Source organism: Sprattus sprattus (assembly GCF_963457725.1).
Source record: "Sprattus sprattus genome assembly, chromosome: 16".
In the NCBI taxonomy this organism is placed as follows: Eukaryota; Metazoa; Chordata; class Actinopteri; order Clupeiformes; family Clupeidae; genus Sprattus; species Sprattus sprattus.
Window position 1 is genome coordinate 29,207,206 of NC_137914.1, and position 11,336 is coordinate 29,218,541.

At 41.8% G+C, this 11,336-nt stretch overlaps 1 pseudogene across 1 annotated transcript; it reads right to left on the minus strand.

Annotated features, from left to right (window-relative positions):
• Window positions 1-648: 648 nt before the first annotated feature.
• On the minus strand, window positions 649-1,618 carry LOC308377300 (4-galactosyl-N-acetylglucosaminide 3-alpha-L-fucosyltransferase 9-like; annotated as a pseudogene). Its single transcript has one exon. The product of its transcript is annotated as a 4-galactosyl-N-acetylglucosaminide 3-alpha-L-fucosyltransferase 9-like (transcript).
• Between the last annotated feature and the right edge of the window lie 9,718 nt (window positions 1,619-11,336).

The following is an 11,336-nucleotide window of genomic DNA, read 5'->3' on the forward strand; positions in this document are numbered from 1 at the left end:
AGGAGAGCTGCATGGAGAGTTGTGCTTGGAGGAGAGCTGCATGGAGAGTTGTGCCTGGAGGAGTGCTGTATGGAGTGTTGTGCTGGGAGGAGAGCTGCATGGAGAGTTGTGCTTGGAGGAGAGCTGCATGGAGAGTTGTGCTTGGAGGAGAGCTGCATGGAGAGTTGTGCTGGGAGGAGAGCTGCATGGAGAGGTTGTGCCTGGAGGAGTGCTGTATGGAGTGTTGTGCTTGGAGGATAGCTGCATGGAGAGTTGTGCTTGGAGGAGAGCTGCATGGAGCGTTGTGCTTGGAGGATAGCTGCATGGAGAGTTGTGCTTGGAGGAGAGCTGCATGGATATGATGTTTCTTGCTCCCTTTGGTCATTCCTAGCCATCCTTGCTTTGTCAAACCATGTATTCATAGAAATACACTTAATGTGAATACATATAGCTTTATTCTATACATGTAGTTATTTACTCATTTGGGGATAACTAGTTTTTAACATAATAATACATTTCCTTTTTTTGTCTTCTTTTTTAAAGGGGACAACATAAAACAATATATTTCACACTAGCATTGTATTCAAGAATGCAGTACAAGCATTGATTTTATTATGTTACTACTGCAGCCTATTCTTGTCTCTCCCATTTAATGAATTATTATTATTATTAATGACCAAACTGCCATTCATTAAGGTTGTTGACTACACTGAAGGTACTGTCTGTAGCTATGTGCTGACATGCCTCACAGATAGGTTGTATGAATTGATGTTCCCTTTTCGTTAGGTGAGGAGTGGCCTTGAAATATTTCCGCCATCTAAAGTATTGCCTGTACATGTCATCATTGAGATCCAGCTGAAGCAGGTACTCAGCCAATGCTTTTGGATCAGGGAAGTCATCAACATGGATGAAGGAGTCTGCAGGCATAAACTGCTCATAGTTCCCCCTTGGAGGACCCATGACTACAGGTACAGTCCCAGCTACCAAAGGTCCATTGACCTTTTCTGTGATGTAGTCTTTGCTTTGGGAGTTCTCAAACGCCAGATAAAATGTTCAACTGGCAATAGTGGGGTAGTACTCGTCAGGGCTTAATGGGCGACTTGCAGCTCTGCCATACATTTCCACATTTATGTATTTGCTCAGGTGGTGGAAATATGCCGTCCGTGTTGATGCTCCAGTCCACGGGCTCATGCTCATGTGTACTCACGATCCAACACACGACTTTGTCTTTCCTGGGAATGACAAACTCTTCAGCCATCCTCACAATGCTTACTTCATTGCGTACGGTTATGTCGGCATCACGTCGATAGGTAAGGGTCAAATTAAATAGGTCATCCACACCCACTCTCCTGACAGTGTTATTTGAAGACTCAACGTGGTACCAGATCCACCTCTGGAAGTCTGGCCGAGGGGCACGAGGCATGTTTGAGAGATTCCATTTAATATTCTTGTGGTAGAATATGACAGCATCGGATACATTGTACAAGGACCTATCATCTGTCAGAACACAGTTATTGATGTTAAAGTAGGTCTTGCAGTCTGCAGGATCAATTTTGACATCTAAAGGCGGCAACCACAGGAAAATAATTGCCTTATCCAGGTCTTTCATTTCCACAGGAACCGACGATTGGTCCTCCATATCAGAGAATGGGGGGCAGTTGTAGACCCTATCTTAGTTATTTGCAAACCCCCCTCCAGACCCACACAGACTGCACTCAATCAAAACAAGCTCTTTATGGTGTGGTCAATTGTATCTATTCAACTTCCAATCAATATGACCCGTGAGTAGTTTGAGGAGATGAATGTAATAGTTAGATTAGACCTTTCCAGCTGGCTCAATACTGCCCTGAGACAATTGTGTCTTTGGCAGAGAAAAGATCAAGAATCAGTCTGTTGTATATTAGGGTGGAAGCCGGTAACGGAGCAGACGTAGTGTAGAACAATCCTTTACTTATCTTCTTCATCAATCCAACTCACATACATTACCTCAGGTATCATTAATATCAATCATAGCGCCCCTAGAGGAATGTAAGATATATACCACATATTCCCTCTTTCTTAAAGAACCTTTGCTGGTGGCCCATTGTACAACTAGCTTACCTATTAAGAACTTCATTAGGCAGAACCATCACAACTTCAGTATTGACCATATACTGCATGCTTTTTCTTCACCTTAAGAGACTGTACTCCAACATATAAGATTTAACATGTTCAGTATTTAAACCTTGAGCATAATAAAGAATAACGTATGCAGAATATTAACAATTACAAATGATACAACAGATCAATATCATTCAGTGCACACAGCTGTAGAACACAATGTAACACATTTTTTTAAATAAATATCTCTTCCCTCTTTCTTTTGGAAAAGTGTCTATGTTACATAGTCTTTGTGCCATTCTGGAACACGAACAGTTCTCCTAGAAGGCAATGCAGTAGCAGGCGGTGTGGCCTGCAGCAACTCATGTGTCTCATCAGGAGGATGTGGAGTGGGAGGCACAGGCATGTTGACTGGCAAGGCAGGGGCAAGATGACTTGCGTTCCAGGTTTTGCCATCAGAGAGGCGAAAGGTTGCAGGTCCTCTCTGTTCAATGATTTGCAGTGGCTTTGTAAACTTGTGAGCACCTTTCTTTACCAGTGCAGGCTTTTTAATGCGCACAAAACCACCAACCTGAAATGTCGGGATCTGTGCACTGCGGCATTTGTCAGTGTACTCTTTAGATTTAAGTTGTTTCTTTTTAACAGTGTCTCTCAGTTCTGCATCATCCAACTGCAAAGGACGTGTAGGCAAGCCCCTAATGTTCAATTTGGTGTTCATCGGGCGACCATGCAGCAGTTCAGCAGGGGAGACTTGTGTGATTGCATGGGGAGTAGCACGATAAGAAAACAAGAAATCAGTAGTAAACTGCTTCCAAGGTTTACCTTCAATGTCTGCTGTCTGGAGGCAGTCTTTGAGGCATCTGTTCCATCTTTCAACTTCGCCATTGCATCGTGGATAATAGATGGAACTACGGCAATGTTTAATGTCTCGGCTGGCAAGGAATGCTTCAAATTCAGCAGAGACAAAAGCTGACCTGTTGTCTGTCACCAGCTCAATCGGGTTTCCTTCACGGCTGAAGACAGTAGAGAGGAACGTAATGGCTGCAGCTGAAGTCACCTCAGAGGTGAATGCCACCTCTGGCCACTTGCTGTAGTAATCCACAAGAGTAATAGCATAACGGCAATCCGGAGGTGCACGGAGGTAAGGACCAACAAAGTCCACTGCAAGCTTTTCCCATGCTGCGTTGGGAAGACTGACCGGATTCAGTGGGGAGGCTCTGACGATGGCAGTCTTGTCATGTTGAGTGCATGTGACGCAAGACTTGATGGCGGTCTCTACAGCTGCATCCATACCTGGCCACCAATAGAGCTCCCTAAGTCTTTGCTTTGTACGTGCAATTCCCTGATGTGTATCATGGGCAATCTGGATCAGTTTGGGCTGAATTTCTCTTGGAACTACAACACGGTGAGTGCCACGGATAACACATTCATCATGTTCTGCAAGCTCAGTGTGAATTCTGAAGTATGGTGTGAGAGCGGGGTCAAGGCCTTTGGCAGTGCACGGCCAACCAGCCCTGATGTACACCTTCACCTGTTGTAGAATAGGACAGTCTTTACATGCAGCAGTCAGCTCTTCCATAGTAATGGCAGCAAAGTCGTCTGACACTAATGCAATCATCTCCATGTCAGGTTCCACATTAAAGTCAGTGTTAGGCAGTGGTAGACGTGAAAGACAGTCAGCAATGACATTGTCACATTCACGTTTGTACTCAATTTTTGTAATTGAATGATGAATCTGCTCTCTCGATGATGCCTTCCTTTTCCAACCGCAGCAGCTCTGCAGTGCCTTCATCACGGCTGGAGAATAGTAAGCGGCGTAGCTTTTGTTGGACAGGAGTGATCTCTGGACGCACCTTTACCTTGTGTACAAAGTTGACGACCTCTCCCAACTCTGCAACAGCAGTAGTGTGCTGCACTGGAATTGTGGGGGGTGTAGAGCTATGCATACAGTCCCTTGAAATGTCCAATCTCAAAGCAGTAAAAAGATCAATGCCTAAAATTGGTGTTCCCCCTGGAACAACGTAAAGTTTTGCATTGGCGGATTTGGTATTGCAAGTCACATTCACAGCTAGACAGCCAAGCACAGGTATTTGGGTCTTCGTGAATGTCATCAGATGCACAGTAGGGCTTGTAAGCGAAAAGTCTTTGAAGTTTTCTTCGTAAAAGCACTGAGGTATAATGGAAACAGCAGATCCTGTGTCAATTAGTAATTTCGTATTTACACTAGTGTCACCTGCTGCTTGAAGTGACACATTGCACCACAGTTTATTTGTCTGGAAATCGTTTTCATTCCCAATGCTTAACACAGTGACATCATTTGAAACTTCTTTTACAGTGGATGCAGGCAATAGGGTCAATCACTGTCATAGGGTACTATATACAGGTACATTGCACACTTACCACCAGACAAACACAATCAGTGTTGTACTTCTATACAGAAGACTGACCCCACATGATCCATTGAGGAGTTCTCAGTGACACTGGTCCCTATAGGTTATAGGTTTTTGAAGCACCACCAAAAGGTACAACCCCAAATTAGAAAAAATAAGGACGGTATAGAAAATGCAAATTAAAAAAAAGAAAGCAGTGATTTATAAATGTACCTTGACTCGTATTTCACTGCAGACAGTATAGGCCGGATGGTGAACCCTGTTATCGTTTAATCCCGCTCCACAGACGGGGTACTACACAATCTTTAGCTCATACAAAAGAACGAGTCGTGCTGAGCTACCCAAAAAAAGTTCGCCGCTGACTTTCCAGTCGATTGTCGATACGTCTATGTTTTTATGCAGAACTAGAGCCTTCACAGCGTAATAAGATTTTGGTCGCGAGCGATGGCACGGTTCGACACGTGATCGTTCTACACAAATGAGGTAGCTGCTTTTTGACAACAGACTGGCAAGATGGCGACCATTTGAATTTACGTAACCGATAAAGAGGAAAACAGCCGAACATCCTCAAAATCGGGCCAAAGGGATTCTAAACAGTGGTGTATACCTAGCCACGTCCAAGAAGAACAATGAGGCAAATATGCGATAATGTTATGTTTATGTTAAGTCATTTAAATCAAGTTTGAAATACATGAGAATACGCCTGACTGAGGATCTAACATGGACTGTGAACACCCAGCAAACAGTGGGGTGTACTACGAATCTCGTTACAGATAGCCGGGCTGTCTAGACATAGTAAGGCTTGCTAAAACCTTAACTGGGGCTATAAGTTATGTGGTACTACGACCGCAGCTATGTGATATATTTGTCAAACTGGGTTTGGATAGGTGGAGCTTCCCCTGAAACATATAATCTTACAGGTGAGATTGCTTGTTCAGTAGGCGGTGTTTTCACACGATTTGAGTTTTACTTAGCACAAAATCTCCTCCCGACCAGGTTTACTTGCTAGCATAAGATACCATGGTGATGTAGCGACGCAAAATAGAACAACGTTCGTGGTACAGCATACCTATCTTTCTAATCGAGTTTCGTAGTACACTCCACAGCTGTGGATAGTGTCCTGACGGCATCATCACTGGCCATTGACTTTTCAAAACACTGAGGTCAGGCAAAAAGCTTAACACCAAACAAAATGTCACTACATGCTTTACGTCAGTACACTGTAAATGTTAACATTCAAATTAATTAAATATGATAAGTGAACCAAAACATGCTTAACTTGATGTTTCCTAGTTAAGTCAAATTAGAAAAAGTTATTTAATGTACCCAGTGTCCTTTGGGCGTTCTCTCAAGCATGCGCAGATTAGCCTAATCTACTTTGCGCGTGAATCCGGAATGTGCCCGCATATGTCGTTTTCATGGATGGTCAACCAGCAAACTCTCAGAGCACACATTTTTTAATTTTCGTTGGCGTGGTTGGATTACTCGTGTTAAGCACACTGATTAAGTACATATTTTACTCTTTTGTACTTGGGTTGTTTGATAGTTTGTTTTTTTGCTTGTTTGTTTGCTTGTTTATTGTGAAAGGGTCTAGTCTTAAAATAGGCTCCAAGTGACATTATCTCTTATGGGGTGTAATTATTCCTCCAAAGGTCGCGTGAGGGAGACATGGGCTTGTTTTGATTTTGTATTGGTTGCGGATGCAATAAATCTTGTCTGTGCTTCAAATGTAAATATATTTATTGTCTCTCTATGGTGGAAATCAGATGTATTATGAAACTTGCATATTTACTAAGCACAAACATTTCAGGTGTCATGGTCATAATAGTTCCAGAGTTTCGTTATACTGACTTACTGAGCTAAGTGAATTGTTGAAATTGTTATCTTGGTAAAAGGACACATCTCTGCAACAATATATATGAACTGCTGTGAAATGTCATAACCAACAGATTAAGCTATACGGATAGTTTTGACGGTTGAAAGTGGTGTCAATGATAACTAGAAAATGCATTTCCGGAAGGAAATACCAGTGCATGAAATGCAAAAGTTAGGAAAGGAAGAAGAAAAGAAAGAAGAGTGAAAGAAGGAAAGAAGAAAGTAAAGAAGAGTGGAAGAAGAAAGGATAGAAGAGTGAAGAAAGGAGAGAAGAGAGGATGAAGGAAAGAAGAGTGAAAGAAGAAAAATAAGAAGAGTGAAGAAAGGAAAGAAGAGTGGAAGAAGAAAGGAAAGAGGAGTGAAAGAAGGAAATAATAGTTGAAGAAGGAAAGAAGAAAAGGAAAGAAGAGTGAAAGAAGAAAGGAGAGTGAAGAAAGGAAAGAAAAGTGAAAGAAGGAAAGAAGAGTGGAAGAAGGAAAGAAGAGTGAAAGAGAAAAAAGAGTGAAAATATTGAAAAAAGGAGATAAAAATGGAGTGAAGAAGAGAGATTGAAAAATGAAAATGTTTTTTTTTTTTTTTTTAAATCTGCTACTTGTGTCCACGTTTAGTCGATTTAGGTTCATTAAACATACTTTTGACATGCACGATCGTAAAGCCAGTGGTCTTGTCGTTCGTTTCACATATAGTTTGTTTACTTTAGTGAACATTGATATTACGCTAGCTTGACAGTAATAGCATGAAGATTTAAATAGAATCTCGGCCCGCCGGCGGGCCAACAGAGTTTAAGAGGTTAAGAGGTTAAGAGATATAAAGCTTGATGGTGGTTTTCGATTAGCATGATTTTTATGGCATTTAAGAGAGCTTCGCCTCCTCCTATCTCAACTGATCTAATTTCAGTTGGCTTGAGTGGGTGACGTCACAATGGCTCAACCTTTCACCATGTTAGTCAATGAGAGACAAAGGTGATGAAAAAGAGGAATAAAAAAGGAGTGGCAAGAAGTACCGCCACGAAAAGTCATAGCAGGTTGCACCGGATCGGGCCGGACGTTTCGGTGTTTGAATGGCGTCTCTATCTCAATCGGGCGAGGAGTAGTTAGCTGCAAGAAAAACGGGGAGAATAAATAAAGAAAACTTGACGATAACAATACTGTGCTTCCCTTCGGGCAAGCACACTAACTAGAATGCGTTTCGTGAACGAACTGCGAGAGTGTGCTTGCTCTGTGTCAGTGAAGCACAGGTGCAAGCTAGTTTTAATGACCCCATTATGATGTCATAATCCACAGAGTTCTGCCATGCAAGTCTATGGAGAAAAAAGGTGATGGAAAAAGAGGAATAAAAAAGGAGTGGCAAGGAGTACCGCCACGAAAAGTCATAGCAGGTTGCACCGGATCGGGCCGTACGTTTGTGTGTTTGGCCGGGTCTGTACCTCGAACAGGCGAGGAGTAGTTAGCTGCAAGAAAAACGGGGAGAATAAATAAAGAAAACTTGACAACAACAATACTGTGCTTCCCTTCGGGCAAGCACACTAATAAACTAGAATGCGTTTCGTGAACGAACTGCGAGAGTGTGCTTGCTCTGTTGTGGCCATGACAGAGAGAACAAGTGCCTTGGAATTAGTCTCTTCCCCTCCTAGTCTCCTAGAAGAGTGAAGAAAGTAAAGAAGAGTGGAAGAAGGAAAGAAGAAAAGAAAGAAGAGTGGAAGAAAGAAAGAAGAGTGGAAAGAGTGAACAAGAGTGGCTCTGGATAAAGACAGTAAAGAGAGAGTGAAGAGGGAAAATATTGAAAGAAGGAGAAAAAAAAGTGAAGCAGAGAGATGGAGTGTGAGAGAAAGTAGAGTGAGAGGGATAGAGAGAAAGAAGGAGAGAGAAAAAAAGTAGAGTATTTGCAGGGCTCTACGCTAAGGTTTTTCCCAAGGAGCACATGCACACAAAGAAATTTAGGAGCACAGCAGGTTTTTTTTACGCGGAAGCAAAGCATGTCATACTCATTTGCGACCTATAGTTACAAACATTGTATTTTCCAACGTTTAACCCCATTCATGTTCAGTTATTCCAAAGCAATTTAGCTGGTAAATTGATCAAACTACTGCATTTGTTCATACAACGCTTTGGTTGACCTCTTATTAATTGTTATTAGTAGTATCTTACATAGCCAGCTTTACTTAAAGTTTATTGTAAGATATAGCTTGTTTGACTTAATGCAGTTAGAGTTAGACTGTAGGTCTAGTATCTAACGTAAGCAACACTTTTACTGTATAGCTAGAGAGGACGTGTATCACATTGGTTTATAGTCTGTCAAATTAGTTCTAGTTATTGGTGTTCGTTGGCATACAAAGTTAGTCTTCTCTTATAAGCCTATAGTACATCTGATTAGAGCTAGCAACCATGAAAAACCTCTTCTGAAACTAAGAAGGATAACTATGACTAAATGTGACTAAAACTTTTGTCTTAAGACTGAATCTAAAATAGCTGCCAAAATGAATACATCTCAGTGTTCATTTTGGCAGCTATTTTAGATTCAGTGCATATTAGTTTTAGTCACATTTAGTCATAGTTATCCTTCTTAGTTTCAGTCTAGTTTTCGAAAACTGAGCACACTACAACAGCTACGCTGTGTCCAGGTACATCCTCAAACGTTTTTCAGTTAACCTAATGATTCAAGGTCTCTCATGAATCATTACTCCCAGGACACGGGTTAATGTTAACTCAGGCTATCGGTCACAACAAGTTAACCATTCTTTCAGTATAAGCAACTTTTGCATAGCCCCGTACAGCTAGGATAGCTCACGTTACCGTAGTAGGAATACAAGCCTTAGCTCACTTATCCACACAACTAAATTCATGAATTACTTCACAGGTTTACTTAACAACTTGAATTAAGGAAAATGATCCCCCGTTACGGCTAGCTGAAACTGCCAGTGGATACTCCCGTTACGTAGTGTTAGTTAGCCTTTAGCCCCGTACTCAGATGTTACAGCTGCTTAACACAGCTAGGATAGCTCTGCTTAACACAGCTAGGATAGCTAACGTTACCTTAGTGGGAATACAAGCCTTAGCTCACTATATCCACACAACTAAATTCATGAATTACTTCAAAGGTTTACTTCACAACTTGAATTAAGGAAAATGGCGTCTCCAACGTTAACGTAACGTTACTTTATATGTTAGCTGCTACGGCTAACACTATCAGTTTCCATTAAAATTTCAGTCAGTACACTGTAAATGCTGCCATTCAACTCACCTTAACGAAGTGGAAATACGGTAGCTAGGTTAGAAACTGTAGTTACTCTTATTCTTTCTCAAAGTTGAATTGAGAGGGACAGAGAAATGCGGTTCCTCTTATTCTTTTTCAAAGTTGAATTGAGAGGGACAGAGAAAATGCGGTTCCTTGGATTTGGCGGAGGTGTCAGTGAGAAGCACAGGTGCAAGCCAGTTTAGCGGTACTCCTTGCCACTCCTTGTAGTTAGCTGCAAGAAAAACTACTAGAATCCCTTCGGGCAAGCACACTAATAAAGAAAACTTGACAACAACAATACTGTGCTTCCCTTCGGGCAAGCACACTAATAAAGAAAACTTGACAACAACAATACTGTGCTTCCCTTCGGGCAAGCACACTAATAAACTAGAATGCGTTTCGTGAACGAACTGCGAGAGTGTGCTTGCTCTGTTGCGGCCATGACCGAGAGAACAAGTGCCTTGGAATTGGGGCAGGTGTCAGCTCTCCAGCTCTCCCTGCTGGATGAGCATGCACAAATGAGTATGCATGAGTGAGTATGCATGAGTGAGTATGCATGAGTGAGTAAACATGAGTGAGTATGCACGAGTGAGTATGCATGAGTGAGTATGCATGAGTGAGAATGCATGAGTGAGTAAACATGAGTGAGTATGCACGAGTGAGTAAACATGAGTGAGTATGCATGAGTGAGTATGCATGAGTGAGTATGCATGAGTGAGTATGCATGAGTGAGTACGCATGAGTGAGTAAACATGAGTGAGTAAACATGAGTGAGTATGCATGAGTAAGTATGCATGAGTGAGTATGCACGAGTGAGTATGCATGAGTGAGTATGCACGAGTGAGTAAACATGAGTGAGTATGCATGAGTGAGTAGAGCCCTGGTATGGAAGGTGTCTCTTAATATTCCTAGTTATACAGTTGAATGGAGAGGGACAGAGAGAGAAGAGGAACCGTGCGCAGGTGTCAGTGAGAGTTGTCAGTGAATCACAGGTGCAAGCCAGTTTAATGAGCCTATTATGATGTCATAATGCCTCAAAGTTCTGCCATGCAAGTCTATGGAGAAAAAAGGTGATGGAAAAAGAGGAATAAAAAAGGAGTGGCAAGGAGTACCGCCACGAAAAGTCATAGCAGCTTGCACCGGATCGGGCCGGACGTTTTGGTGTTTGAACGGCGTCTCTATCTCAATCGGGCGAGGAGTAGTTAGCTGCAAGAAAAACTACTAGAATAAAAAAAATAGTAAAAAACGAAGAACAATAGTGTGCTTCCCTTCGGGCAAGCACACTAATAAACTAGAATGCGTTTCGTGAACGAACTGCGAGAGTGTGCTTGCTCTGTGACAGAGAGAACAAGTGCCTATGAATTAACATGTATTTACATCTACTCAATCAGTGTAGTGGGGCCTTCTTCCAATATATTTTAGCAAGCAACCAAGCTCAACCATTATATTTTGGCTCCACTGACGTTTAGACATATGAGGGTATCTCAGAGTTTCGTTATACTGACTTACTGAGCTAAGTGAATTGTTGAAATTGCTATCTTGGTAAAAGGAAACATCTCTGCAACAATATTGGAATGAATGCGGTTACATAGCCAGCTTTACTTAAAGTTTATTGTAAGATAGGCCTATATGTTAGACTTAATGCAGTTAGAGTTAGACTGTAGGTCTAGTATCAAACGTAAGCAACACTTTTACTGTATAGCTAGAGAGCACGTGTATCACATTGGTTTATAGTCTGTCAAATTAGTTCTAGTTATT